We start from the raw sequence: 16,172 nt of genomic DNA, 5'->3' as shown, positions 1-16,172 counted from the left end.
GGCGAGTAGACAGTAGGTCTCACGGACCATAAGACACGCCACCAATCCTGTAATATGCTGAGTGGATTGATGCTCACTGTGAACCACCTTATGCTGGATGTTGTAGGAAAATTACATAATATTGGCAGCATATTTTTCAATGCAAGGAAGTCCTGATGAATCATACTAGAGCGGACATGTAGATGTTTGGGCACAGATCCTATGACCATACGGTAACACGTCTGAGAAGGAACTACACACCCAAAATAAATTGCACTTAATTACCCTTAAATAATATAACACATTACTAGTGGCCGAGCAGAAGAACAGCTGCGTTCCTCAAGGAATTCTAATCATCAGATAGATCCCAAGGTCGATGGAGGCCTCCATAAGCCCAAGGGAAACACGCGTACACTCATGTCACACCACATGATGTAACCCAAGAGCTGCGGTGGCATACTTGGTGGACATGTCTTTGGAGGACATTCTAAGTGCCTAAAATTTTGTTGATATGGAAGTTCATAAATCTTGGAAAAAGTCGCAAACCACATGTGTTTCCAGATAACTGGTCAGTGGCGGATTCCTTCATCAAAGTCTCGTAAAGCAGTTTTACTGGAGGAACCTTACACTATACAATAAATCTCTAAGAACCAGAACCAAATGGACCAGAACTCCTGACAACCGGGTATCCACAAGAAATCATCCTCAGTTCTCCAGTGATGTCATAGGACAGGGATAATGCACAAAGTGATGTCATAGGACAGGGAAAATGCACAAAGTGATGTCATAGAACTGGGAAAATGCACAAAGTGACATCATAGGACAGGGAAAATGCACAAAGTGATGTCATAGGACAGGGAAAATGCACAAAGTGATGTCATAGGACAGGGATAATGCACAAAGTGATGTCATAGGACAGGGAAAATGCACAAAGTGATGTCATAGGACAGGGAAAATGCACAAAGTGATGTCATAGGACAGGGAAAATGCACAAAGTGACATCATAGGACAGGGATAATGCACAAAGTGATGTCATAGGACAGGGATAATGCACAAAGTGATGTCATAGGACAGGGAAAATGCACAAAGTGATGTCATAGGACAGGGAAAATGCACAAAGTGACGTCATAGGACAGGGAAAATGCACAAAGTGACGTCATAGGACAGAAAAAATGCACAAAGTGATGTCATAGGACAGGGAAAATGCACAAAGTGATGTCATAGGACAGGGATAATGCAGAAAGTGATTTCATAGGACAGGGATAATGCACAAAGTGATGTCAAAAGACAGGGATAATGCACTAAGTGATGTCATAGGACAGGGATAATGCACCAAGTGATGTCATAGGACAGGGATAGTGCACAAAGTTATGACATAGGACAGGGATAATGCAAAGTGACGTCATAGGAAAGGGATAATGCACAAAGTGATGTCATAGGACAGGGATAATGCAGAAAGTGATGTCATAGGACAGGGATAATGCAGAAAGTGATGTCATAGGACAGGGATAATGCAAAGTGATGTCATAGGACAGGAATAATGCACAAAATGACGTCATAAGACAGGAATAATGCACAAAGTGATGTCATAGGACAGGGATAATGCAGAAAGTGATGTCATAGGACAGGGATAATGCAGAAAGTGATGTCATAGGACAGGGATAATGCACAAAATGACGTCATAAGACAGGAATAATGCACAAAATGACGTCATAAGACAGGAATAATGCACAAAGTGATGTCATAGGACAGGGATAATGCACAAAGTGATGTCATAGGACAGGGATAATGCAGAAAGTTATGTCATACTACAGGGATAATGCAGAAAGTGATGTCATAGGACAGGGATAATGCAGAAAGTGATGTCATAGGACAGGGATAATGCAGAAAGTGATGTCATAGGACAGGGATAATGCACTAAGTGATGTCATAGGACAGGGATAATGCACAAAGTGATGTCATAGGACAAGGATCATGCAGAAAGTGATGTAATAGGACAGGGATAATGCACAAAGTGACGCCATAGAACAGGGATAATGCACAAAGTGACGTAATAGGACAGGGATAATGCACAAAGTGACGTAATAGGACAGGGATAATGCACAAAGTGACGTAATAGGACAGGGATAATGCACAAAGTGATGTCATAGGACAGGGATAATGCACAAAGTGATGTCATAGGACAGGGATAATGCACAAAGTGATGTCATAGGACAGGGATAATGCAGAAAGTGATGTCATAGGACAGGGATAATGCACAAAGTGATGTCATAGGAGAGGGATAATACACAAAGTGATGTCATAGGACAGGGATAATGCACAAAGTGATGTCATAGGACAGGGATAATGCACAAAGTGATGTCATAGGACAGGGATAATGCACAAAGTGATGTCATAGGACAGGGATAATGCACAAAGTGACGCCATAGGAGAGGGATAATACACAAAGTGATGTCATAGGACAGGGATAATGCACAAAGTGATGTCATAGGACAGGGATAATGCACAAAGTGATGTCATAGGACTGGGATAATGCACAAAGTGACGTAATAGGACAGGGATAATGCACAAAGTGATGTCATAGGACAGGGATAATGCACAAAGTGATGTCATAGGACAGGGATAATGCACAAAGTGATGTCATAGGACAGGGATAATGCACAAAGTGACGTAATAGGACAGGGATAATGCACAAAGTGATGCCATAGGACAGGGATAATGCACAAAGTGATGTCATAGGACAGGGATAATGCACAAAGTGATGTCATAGGACAGGGATAATGCACAAAGTGATGCCATAGGACAGGGATAATGCACAAAGTGATGTCATAGGACAGGAATAATGCACAAAGTGATGTAATAGGACAGGGATAATGCACAAAGTGATGTCATAGGACAGGGATAATGCAGAAAGTGATGCCATAGGACAGGGATAATGCACAAAGTGACACCATAGGAGAGGGATAATACACAAAGTGATGTCATAGGACAGGGATAATGCACAAAGTGATGTCATAGGACAGGGATAATGCACAAAGTGATGTCATAGGACTGGGATAATGCACAAAGTGATGTCATAGGACAGGGATAATGCACAAAGTGATGCCATAGGACTGGGATAATGCACAAAGTGTTGTCATAGGACAGGGATAATGCACAAAGTGATGTCATAGGACAGGGATAATGCACAAAGTGATGTCATAGGACAGGGATAATGCACAAAGTGATGTCATAGGACAGGGATAATGCACAAAGTGTTGTCATAGGACAGGGATAATGCACAAAGTGATGTCATAGGACAGGGATAATGCACAAAGTGATGTCATAGGACAGGGATAATGCACAAAGTAATGTCATAGGACAGAGATAACGCAGAGCAGAATAGAGGAGAATGTAGAGAGAGAGATGAGTTAGTGGGAGAAGCAAGTTCATGGAGGAGAGAGACAGGCTAAAGTCACCATGTAGCTGTGTTCCTTTCCTCTGGGTCGTAAACAAGCCTGGAGAAGATAACTACAGAAACCAAGCACCAGACAGTAAGTGCTTGCAGAGAGACTAGTGAGGGTAACAGCTAACTATAGCTTATGGACCTCATCAGCACAAGGGACCAGGAGTAGCTTGGACAGTTAATGCGCAGAATTGTCTTTATCACTAACTAAACCTTTTGGTGAGAACCAAAAACCTTTCTAAAAGAGTTTCCTGCCAAAGAAAGAAGCAGGTGTTTGCCTGCCGTGAGGGGAACGCCCTTAAAGGGGTTGTCCAAGTTATATTTATTGATGACCTATCCTCAGGATAGATCATCAATATCAGATCGGCTGGGGGGGACCGACACCCGGCCCCCCCGCCGATCAGCTGTATGAAGAGAAGGGGCGCGCCGTGCCAGCGCTACCTCCTCTTCACTGTTTACCTGATCGCCGTTGTAACTGCAGTGGTGAGCAGGTGTAATTACACCCAAGCCATCCCATTCATTTCAATGGTACGGATCGCTCCTATACAAGTGTACGTACCATTGAAATGAATGGGACGGCTTGGGTGTAATTACACCTGCTCACCGCGGCGAGCAGGTAAACAGTGAAGAGGAAGCAGCGGTGGCACGGCGCGCCCCTTCTCTTCATACAGCTGATCGGCGGGGGTGCCGGGTGTCGAACCCCCCCCCCACCGATCTGATATTGATGACCTATCCTGAGGATAGGTCATCAATAAACATAACTTGGACAACCCCTTTACCCACCTCAGCCCCCTAGCTTAAACACCCTTAATGACCAGGCCACTTTTTACACTTCTGCACTACACTACTTTAACCGTTTATTGCTCGGTCATGCAACTTACCACCCAAATGAATTTTACCTCCTTTTCTTCTCACTAATAGAGCTTTCATTTGGTGGTATTTCATTGCTGCTGACATTTTTACTTTTTTTGTTATTAATCGAAATTTAGTTGTAAAATTTTGCAAAAAAAACGAGATCCATATATAAATTTTTCTCTAAATTTATTGTTCTACATGTCTTTGATAAAAAAAAATGTTTGGGTAAAAAAAAAAAATGGTTTGGGTGAAAGTTATAGCGTTTACAAACTATGGTACAAAAATGTGAATTTCCGCTTTTTGAAGCAGCTCTGACTTTCTGAGCACCTGTCATGTTTCCTGAGGTTCTACAATGGCCAGACAGTACAAACACCCCACAAATGACCCCATTTCGGAAAGTAGACACCCTAAGGTATTCGCTGATGGGCATAGTGAGTTCATAGAACTTTTTATTTTTTGTCACAAGTTAGCGGAAACTGATTTTTTTTATTTTATTTTTTTCCTTACAAAGTCTCATATTCCACTAACTTGTGACAAAAAATAAAAACTTCCATGAACTCACTATGCCCATCACGAAATACCTTGGGGTGTCTTCTTTCCAAAATGGGGTCACTTGTGGGGTAGTTATACTGCCCTGGCATTCTAGGGGCCCTAATGTGTGAGAAGTAATTTGAAATCAAAATGTGTAAAAAATGACCTGTGAAATCCGAAAGATGCTCTTTGGAATGTGGGCCCCTTTGCCCACCTAAGCTGCAAAAAAGTGTCACACATGTGGTATCGCCGTATTCAGGAGAAGTTGGGCAATGTGTTTTGGGGTGTCTTTTTACATATACTCATGCTGGGTGAGAGAAATATCTCGGCAAAAGACAACTTTTCCCATTTTTTATACAAAGTTGGCATTTGACCAAGATATTTATCTCACCCAGCATGGGTATATGTAAAATGACACCCCAAAACACATTGCCCAACTTCTCCTGAGTACGGCGATACCAGATGTGTGACACTTTTTTGCAGCCTAGATGCGCAAATGGGCCCATATTCCTTTTATGAGGGCATTTTTAGACATTTGGATCCCAGACTTCTTCTCACGCTTTAGGGCCCCTAAAATGCCAGGGCAGTATAAATACCCCACATGTGACCCCATTTTGGAAAGAAGACACCCCAAGGTATTCAATGAGGGGCATGGCGAGTTCATAGAAATTTTTTTTTTTTTTGGCACAAGTTAGCGGAAATTGATTTTTTATTTTTTTTTTCCTCACAAAGTTTCCCTTTCCGCTAACTTGGGACAAAAATTTTAATCTTTCATGGACTCAATATGCCCCTCAGCGAATACCTTGGGGTGTCTTCTTTCCGAAATGGGGTCACATGGGGGGTATTTATACTGCCCTGGCATTCTAGGGGCCCTAAAGCGTGAGAAGAAGTCTGGAATATAAATTTTTACGCATTTGGATTCCGTGAGGGGTATGGTGAATTCATGTGAGATTTTATTTTTTGACACAAGTTAGTGGAATATGAGACTTTGTAAGAAAAAAAAAAACATTTCCGCTAACTTGGGCCAAAAAAATGTCTGAATGGAGCCTTACAGGGGGGTGATCAATGACAGAGGGGTGATCAGGGAGTCTATATGGGGTGATCACCCCCCTGTCATTGATCACCCCCCTGTAAGGCTCCATTCAGATGTCCGTATGTGTTTTGCGGATCCGATCCATGTATCCGTGGATCCGTAAAGAACATACGGACGTCTGAATGGAGCCTTACAGGGGGGTGATCAATGACAGGGGGGTGATCAGGGAGTCTATATGGGGTGATCAGGGGTGATCAGGGGTTAATAAGGGGTTAATAAGTGACAGGGGGGGTGTAGTGTAGTGGTGTTTGGTGCTACATATTACTGAGCTGCCTGTGTCCTCTGGTGGTCGATCCAAACAAAAGGGACCACCAAAGGACGAGGTAGCAGGTATATTAGACGCTGTTATCAAAACAGCGTCTAATATACCTGTTAGGGGTTAAAAAAATCACATCTCCAGCCTGCCAGCGAACGATCGCCGCTGGCAGGCTGGAGATCCACTCGCTTACCTTCCGATCCTGTGAACGCGCGCGCCTGTGTGTGCGCGTTCACTGGAAATCTCGCGTCTCGCGAGATGACGCATATATGCGTGACTGTGCGCAGGGCTGCCGCCTCCGGAACGCGATCCTGCGTTAGGCGGTCCGGAGGCGGTTAAAGGATAACTCCTAAATAAATAGTTAATAGCATCTTTAGTGCCAGAGTGCTGTAAAGAGTGAATTTAGGATTACCACCTGAATCCTTGCCTGTAAAGTATCAGCATTAGAAGATTCCCTCCATTGACAACTGCCACTACCTGATAATAGGATTTCCAGTGAACTTATTATTAATTGTACTATACAAAACACTTTCCATTGATGAACTGTACCAACTGTCCAGAGACTATTGATTTGCAGTAAATGTTCAACTGGTTTATAACAAACGACTCCTTCTCTTCTTACTACTACTCTCAACATTTGCACCTAACGGTGCTGGCGTCACGAACCAGGGGCCCAGCCGCAAAAGCACCTAACACCAATTACCATCAAGGGCACCTCAACCAACATCTGACTGGTGTTCCCTGCCACCGAGAGTGCCCCGGAGGATTCTGTGCCATCTTCCCATCGACTGTACGCCGGCCCAGGGAGGCATCTACTAACCGTGAGTACATGAACTATTACACCCATCGGCTCACCGTGAGCCTCACGTGTTTCCCCTGTGGTTTGGTATGCTTGAGGGCCATTCTAAGCATCGGACCCATGGAAAATTACCAAAAATTCCCGCTCCAAATCATTGATATTGCTGTCATCGTATCTCTATGACTAAGCTCTTCATCTGCTTGCTATAAAATTTGGCTCCGTTAACCGTGAACAACTTTTGAAAATCTGGTTCGAGTAATCTGAGGGATAGTTGTTTTTCATTATAGAATTTCTTAAAAAGCTGGAAAACAGCTTGTTTTAGCAGAGGGCCGCTGAAACTCTCCATCGATTGAAGAATGATAGCTGGAACGTGATTAGTCCTTGTGGATCGCTGGGTGGTCGGTGGCGGGGTGGACCACCCTACATCCCATGCATAGTCTCGTCTCACTCTTGGATCAGGGGTTTTAAGGGTTTTATGTTTATAAATCTTAATCAGGTTATAGCTAAGGCCTCTTTCACACTTGCGTTGTCCGGATCCGGCGTGTACTCCACTTGCCGGAATTACACTCCGGATCCGGAAAAACGCAAGTGTACTGAAAGCATTTGAAGACGGAACCGTCTTCCAAATGCTTTCAGTGTTACTATGGCACCCAGGACGCTATTAAAGTCCTGGTTGCCATAGTAGGAGCGGGGAGCGGGGGAGCGGTATACTTACAGTCCGTGCGGCTCCCGGGGCGCTCCAGAATGACGTCAGAGCGCCCCATGCGCATGGATGACGTGATCCATGCGATCACGTGATCCATGCGCTTGGGGCGCCCTGACGTCACTCTGGAGCGCCCGGGGAGCCGCACGGACGGTAAGTACACTGCTCCCCCGCTCCCCGCTACACTTACCATGGCTGTCAGGACTTTAGCGTCCCGGCAGCCATGGTAACCACTCTGAAAAAGCTAAATGTCGGCTCCGGCAATGCGCCGAAACGACGTTTAGCTTAAGGCCGGATCCGGATCAATGCCTTCCAATGGGCATTAATTCCGGATCCGGCCTTGCGGCAAGTGTTCCGGATTTTTGGCCGGAGCAAAAAGCGCAGCATGCTGCGGTATTTTCTCCGGCCAACAAACGTTCCGTACCGGAACTGAAGACATCCTGATGCATCCTGAACGGATTACTCTCCATTCAGAATGCATTAGGATAATCCTGATCAGGATTCTTCCGGCATAGAGCCCCGACGACGGAACTCTATGCCGGAAGACAATAACGCAGGTGTGAAAGAGCCCTAAGATGTGCAACATCCTAATATACATTATGCACCAATATATTTGCTTGCTGTCAGTGAATAGTAACACTCCAGTTTTAATTCAGAGACAGTAAACCTGTACATAGCTAGTCCCACTCTTGGCTGACAAATCAGTAATAATTTTGATGTTCTAAGAAAAAATGAAAATCAGACATCATATAGCACATGACAGTCTCTTTCTAACAAATCTAGAACCAGCCCTGTACCTCACATGGATCCGCAGATCTCCACATTCATTGCTCTGCTAGATTTATTTCAAGCTGGCAGCTCAGGGGCGTGTCCTTTCTCCAGACTGTGTGTCCCTTCTGCTGCAGCCGGTGACAGTTGACGATGGAACTGAGCGTGTGCTTCCATCTCAGTGAACAGGACAGAGAAATTAGAAAAAGAGCAAACAGCAGGTGGCGCTATACAGATAGACTTCATTGAATAACTCAGTAGCTTTAATGCATTTTAATTATATACAATTACAAAAGTATTCAGATCCAGGAGCTGGTTTGAAAAATGTAGAATATTTTTCGTTGGACAACCCCTTTAACTGATATCCCTGCTAGCCTAGTAGTGGATATCCAGGAGTCTAAGTAGGATGATATCCCTGGTGAGCCAGAGGGGATAGTAATGTGTCATCTGCTGTGGCCCCACATTACATTCAACGTCCTTTGAAGCCGTCCCCCTCCATTTTAGTACTATATGAATGCATCCATGTGAAAACCTACCCTACATTCACTTGGGCAATTTTTTGAGTCCGTCTTGAGTGGTTCTTCTGCCCCCCCCCCCCCCCCCCCCCTCAATAGAGCTACTTAGAGGACACGCAGCCCCAGCACTTGCATAGACAGCTCCCATATACCATGATAGCCCTCAAGTCCAGCTATATCCTACCCATAAAGAATGTGGCCACAGTCACATCCCCAGCATCGGACTGGCCTACCAGTGGATCCTCTGGTGGGCTAAGGTTCTGAGACCATAGAGGACGTCAAAGGTCCAAGACTAAGGGCTCATGCACACAGCCGTTGTTGTTTTTGCGGTCCGTTTTTCGTATCTGAATTTTTTTCCCCTCTGATTTAAGTCCTCTTCCGTTCCGTTATTCCACAAAATATATCCGTATGGTTTCCATATGTGATCCGGAAGCAGTAACTTATTAATCACCAAACACAGGAGCAATATGGGCTGGGCATAGCATTTCTACAGTATGGATCCGCGAAATACAGATGTGTTCCATGTGCATTTCGTATTTTTTGACGGAGTCATTGACTTGAATGGGGCCTCGGACCGCGATTACGTTCGTGTGCATGAGCCCTAAGAAAGAACATTTGGAACTGCCTTTGGAGACAATCACTTGTCTCTGGGGTCTATTTCTTGGATTAAAACCTACTAGACTTTATTGATGATATGGAGGTGGTTCCTTTGGTGGAGCCAAGGAACCACAGTCCAACCCTGCACATCTCTCACTTACCTTATCACATCTCCCAGACTTCTACTCATCCCAGCTCTCTTGTACTCCAATAGTGAGTGACGCCCAATTATGTCTCCCCTAAACCAATGGAGAAATAAATACTGAAGTTGGGGGCACCTAACATTGTGTAGACCTTGGTATGTGTGTTCATTCCATGTCAGGCAACGTGTGTCTCATGCAGCCAAAGCCAGGTCTCCCGGTCACCGTTCTCACATTACAAACCTCCGTGTTCACATGCCTTGTTTTCCATTGTATTTTCCTCCATTTAAGCCAAAGGGATGACGATTTTGGTGCAATTTTGGCCATTGTGGCCATTGTCCCTCTAATGTTTACAGGTCTAGTGTTGGAGTTCTTGATGTGAACTGTTCCTAATGACTTCCTGAGAAGTGCAAATTTGGATGGAAATAAACATCTCGCATATTTTCTTCCTTTCCGACCAGTTTTGGTCTCTTTTTATAATCTGGGAATTTCTAATTATAATCCGCGTTGTTTACTTCCTAGAACTCGTCCAGATTGGCCTGTTCCCACCAGTCCTATCACGATCCCCACCATGACCCTGTTCCTCTGTTCTTACTGGAATGTCAGCTTTATTGTATTCCACCACAACTAAAATGAAATGCCCAAGTGATTTACAGCACAGATGTTTGCTAGAGGGGGAGTTCCTGATGTCCCCCTTAGGGTGGCCACATGCATAACTCCAAAAATGATGCCACTCCTTTCCTCAGTTAAGCCATGCCCACCAACACCGGTTAGCCACACATCCTCTCACAGTAAGAGAAAACAGGGGGCAGAGCAACTTTCATCTTCAGACCATCCTGTCCTTCCCAGACCTTATGTTGCTTCTCTCACCTTCACTTAGTCACTAGAGCGACATCCCATGAGTGTGATGGTGCAAGCCATGCACCCTCTGCTGGATTGGTTCAGCAGAGGGTGAATAGCTTACATCAGACCAGTCACAGAGCGAGAGGTCGGCCGACTCTAGTGACTGACTGGAGGGTGTGAGCAACAGAAAAGAAGGACACCCAAGGGTCCACTCAGGGTTTGCTCTATCTGGCCTAATCCCCCCCCCTTCCCCCACACACACACAGAAGAGCAACATAGAGCTCCTGGGCCCCAATGCAACAAGACCCCCACCTACCATGTGCCATTTATTATACTAGCATCTTCTTATGTGGCAGAGGAACTTTTGGGCCCCCTTAGTGCAATTACTACCTCTGCACCCCATGGTAACTCGAAAGTAGGATGTTATTTAGCATACACATTTTTTTTCACCCTTTTTAGCTCCTGGGTTCCAGAAGAAGCCAATAAGGATGCCTCCATAAGCTAAGAGTGCTGGATCAAATGAAACTCACGCCCATTTATTTCAATACATTTCTTAGTACCTGCCAATATTTTTAGTGATAACAATTAAGCAATGATTGATGTACATAGTTTATTGCTTGTTTTATATTTCACTACAGGCCTGTCATAGTAAGCTGCCTGCAGAGCTATGTCCGAGGCACGGACTGACAGGTAGCCTGTCAGATTCCCATAGACTGCAATGATATTTTATTGCAGTCTATGGTACAACCAATCAGAAGATAGTACAGTCGTGGCCAAAAGTTTTGAGAATTACATAAATATTGGAAATTGGAAAAGTTGCTGCTTAAGTTTTTATAATAGCAATTTGCATATACTCCAGAATGTTATGAAGAGGGATCAGATGAATTGCATAGTCCTTCTTTGCCATGAAAATTAACTTAATCCCAAAAAAAACTTTCCACTGCATTTCATTGCTGTCATTAAAGGACCTGCTGAGATCATTTCAGTAATCGTCTTGTTAACTCAGGTGAGAATGTTGACGAGCACAAGGCTGGAGATCATTATGTCAGGCTGATTGGGTTAAAATGGCAGACTTGACATGTTAAAAGGAGGGTGATGCTTGAAATCATTGTTCTTCCATTGTTAACCATGGTGACCTGCAAAGAAACGCGTGCAGCCATCATTGCGTTGCATAAAAATGGCTTCACAGGCAAGGATATTGTGGCTACTAAGATTGCACCTCAATCAACAATTTATAGGATCATCAAGAACTTCAAGGAAAGAGGTTCAATTCTTGTTAAGAAGGCTTCAGGGTGTCCAAGAAAGTCCAGCAAGCGCCAGGATCGTCTCCTAAAGAGGATTCAGCTGCGGGATAGGAGTGCCACCAGTGCAGAGCTTGCTGAGGAATGGCAGCAGGCAGGTGTGAGCGCATCTGCACGCACAGTGAGGCGAAGACTTTTGGAAGATAGCCTGGTGTCAAGAAGGGCAGCAAAGAAGCCACTTCTCTCCAAAAAAAACATCAGGGACAGATTGATCTTCTGCAGAAAGTATGGTGAATGGACTGCTGAGGACTGGGGCAAAGTCCTATTCTCCGATGAAGCCTCTTTCCGATTGTTTGGGGCATCTGGAAAAAGGCTTGTCCGGAGAAGAAAAGGTGAGCGCTACCATCAGTCCTGTGTCATGCCAACAGTAAAGCATCCTGAGACCATTCATGTGTGGGGTTGCTTCTCATCCAAGGGAGTGGGCTCACTCACAATTTTGCCCAAAAACACAGCCATGAATAAAGAATGGTACCAAAACACCCTCCAACAGCAACTTCTTCCAACAATCCAACAACAGTTTGGTGAAGAACAATGCATTTTCCAGCACGATGGAGCACCGTGCCATAAGGCAAAAGTGATAACTAAGTGGCTCGGGGACCAAAACGTTGACATTTTTGGTCCATGGCCTGGAAACTCCCCAGATCTTAATCCCATTGAGAACTTGTGGTCAATCCTCAAGAGGCGGGTGGACAAACAAAAACCCACTAATTCTGACAAACTCCAAGAGGTGATTATGAAAGAATGGGTTGCTATCAGTCAGGAATTGGCCCAGAAGTTGATTGAGAGCATGCCCAGTCGAATTGCAGAGGTCCTGAAAAAGAAGGGCCAACACTGCAAATACTGACCCTTTGCATAAATGTCATGTAATTGTCGATAAAAGCCTTTGAAACGTATGAAGTGCGTGTAATTATATTTCACTACATCACAGAAACAACTGAAACAAAGATCTAAAAGCAGTTTAGCAGCAAACTTTGTGAATACTATATTTGTGTCATTCTCAAAACTTTTGGCCACGACTGTATATTCAAATCCCTTAAATGGACTAAAAGTAAGAGAAAAAAAGTTGTGGCTCTTAGAAGAGGGGAGAAAAAAAAATCAAAAACGGAAACGCAAAAATTGGCCAGGTTCTTAAAGGGCATCTGTCACCCCTTTGGACTTTTATCTACTGTAATACATGAATAGTTCTACAGACAAGGAGTTCAGATCACAATTTTTTTTCAATTTTCCTACTGCCCCCGGTTCCCCCGCTGTCAGCACTGAAATACACAGTCCGGACTGCTGTGCTGTTCTAACATAATGGAAAAGACTCATGTGCGTATGCAGAGCAGTAGGAAAATAAGAAATAGTGATCCGGACTCCTTATCCGCAGTACTGCTCATGTATTACTGTAGATGATGGTCCAAAATCAGGGTGACAGATTCCCTCTAATGCTGAACAGCTGACAGAGTCACATCAGCAACTACAGAGCCTGAACATCCCTGACAACTTCTGAATGATGGGAGTAGCTATATAACTAAATTTAAAGGGAGAGCATGCATCCACTGAGCACCCACTCCTGTCCTCCCATTGGTAGACTGTAGACTGCATTACCCATGTAATAACGATTCTGGAGTATTTATTCTTATAATTATACTAGCAGAAGGACCCGGCTTCACTCGGGTATATTTCATCTATTTCATTTAATGTTTCTATGTGTCGTTAAAAGATATCGACAGTATCCCCCATAACAGTGACCTCCACAGCACCCCGCCCCTTTAACAGTGAACTCAACAGTTCCCCACCCCTTAACACTGACCCCCCCCACAGTGCCCCGCTACTTTAAAATGGGACCTCCACAGCAGCCCATCCCCTTAACTTTGACCTTCACAGCAGCCCGCCCCTTTAACAGTGACCTCACAGTACCCTGCTGCCTTAACAGTGACCCCCACAGCAGTTGCCCCTTTAATAGTGGCCCCTGCCCCCTTAACAGGGTCCTCCACAGTGTCCGCCCCTTTAAAAGTGACCTCCACAGCGCCCTGCCCCTTTAACAGTAACATCCACAGTGCCCGCCCATTTAACAGTGGCTTCCACAGTGCCCGCCCCTTTAACGTTGACCTCCACAGTGCTCGCCCCTTTAACGGTTACCTCCACAGCGCCCGTCCCTTTAACAGTGACTTCCACAGTGCTCGCCACTGTAAAAGTCAACTCCACAGTGCCCGCCCCCTTTAACAGTGACCTTACAGTACCCTGCTGCCTTAACAGTGACCTCCACAGCACTTGCCCCTTAATAGGGACCTCCACAGTGTCCAACCCTTTTCACAGTATTGGGCGGGGCTTAGGGGGTGGGCGGGGCTTAGGGGGGTGCTGGTCGGCGCTGACTGATTCACACGCATAACAAAACACAAGGTGCATGTTAAAATAGATAACTATTGCATTTATTATTTAAATGTGACTCAAAACTGACTAGGGTCTGCACTGGTCTCTGCTGCACTGGTCTCTGCTGCACTGGTCTCTGCTGCACTGGGCTCTGCTGCACTGGGCTCTGCTGCACTGGTCTCTGATGCACTGGTCTCTGCTGCACGCTGTGTGTGATGTGCGCGTCTGGCGCAGTGGCGTAACTAGAATTCTATGGGCCCCAGGGCAAACTTTGAATTTGGCCCCCCCCCCTCCCCCGTGGCAATAATAACCATGAGCACCACCATGCCTCTCATGTTGCCGACGTGGCACGGCGGTGCTCATGGTTATTATTGCCAAAGTTTTGTCAGTCGCCCCCTTTCTCACTATATTTCATTTTGCCCCCACTCCTATATATTTCATTTTTTGTCCCTCTCTGTATATATTTCATTTTCATTTTGCCCCCTCATTATTTGCTGCCCCTGCCCTCATATGGCCGGCGTGGGCCCCCCTTTCTGAATTCAGACATTAGTGCCGGTTATTATAATATGATATGATATTAGGGCAGGGGCAGCAAATACCGAGGGGGCAAAATGAAAAGGAAATATATAGAGGGGCAAAAAAAATGAAATATAGGTAGAGAGGGGCCACTGACAAAACTTTGGCAATAATAACCCGGTTATAATTGCCAAAGTTTTATCAGAGGCCCCCTCTCTACCTATATTTCCTTTTGCCCCCATTCTCTATATATTTCAGTTTTTGCCCCTCATTATTTGCTGTCCCTGCCCTGCCCTCATATGGCCGGTGCGGGCTCCCCCCTTTCTGAATTCAGACATTAGTGCCACTGATCATCATCTGCTCTGCCCCCCGTACTTGCTCCGTACTTGCTCCGTACTTGCTGGCCGTGGCGGGCTTCAGTTCGCTGTGTCATTCCAGCAGTGATTATGACAGGTTATGAAGCGCAGCGCAGGCACACTCAAAATATAAGGAAGGCCCGGCCGCCACACTGAAAAAAAGCACCTGCGGGGCTGCGGGCCCTCCCCCCTGCCCGCCCCTGTCCTGGAGTCTCCCCTCCTCTGTATTGCCACGGCCCGGCAAACAATCTTCCAGGGCCCGGTCCTGGGCCACGGCCCGGGGGTTGGGGACCGCTGTCCTAGAGAGCTGAGACCCGGTCTAAAACCTTCCCGGACACCTGATGTACCCGTGTGCCAAATTTGGTAAAGATCGGTCCAGTCGTTTGGTCGCGCATAAAGAACAAACAGACAGAAACTCATTTTCAAGGTCCATTCACACGTCCGTGGTGTATTGCGAATCTGCAAATTGCGGACTCGCAATACACCCGGCCGGCACCCTCCATAGAACTGCCTATTCTTGTCCGCAATTGCGGACAAGAATAGGACATGTTCTATTTTTTTTGCAGAGCCGTTGCCCGGAAGTTCGGAGCCGCGCTCTGGAAATGCGGATGTGAAGAGCACATAGTGTGCTCTCCGCATCCCGTTCTGCCCCATTGAGAATGAATAGTTCCGCACCCGTTTCCCGATATTGAGGAAAGGATGCCGGACCCATTTGCGGACATGTGAATGGACCCTAATATATATAAGAGAAAGAGATGTTGTGTTGTTCCTCTATTATTCCTACTATAAATTTATGAGTAAATTGTCATCCGAACATTACCATTTGTCAAAGGGTGCGTCCCTGCACATTGGCACTGATTGGACAGTGTCAGGTTGGGCAGGGGCACACTGGTAACACCCAACTGGCAATTAAGTCATGAATATTTAGTAGAAATAATAGAGGAACAGTAGAACATAAAGTCAGAAGAAAGGATCCTCTTGAATTGTTATGTCATGTGGAATACAGTTATTCACCAAATCAGTCATGTCAGGAAAGGTGACAGCTCCTCTTTAGGGCTCATGCACAGTATTTTCTTTCTGCGTCTGTTTTTCAATGGGTCCGCAAAAAAAACGGAAGTTA

Source organism: Bufo bufo, chromosome 2 (genome assembly GCF_905171765.1).
Source record: "Bufo bufo chromosome 2, aBufBuf1.1, whole genome shotgun sequence".
Classification (NCBI taxonomy): Eukaryota; Metazoa; Chordata; class Amphibia; order Anura; family Bufonidae; genus Bufo; species Bufo bufo.
Note: the sequence above shows the minus strand (reverse complement) of the source record.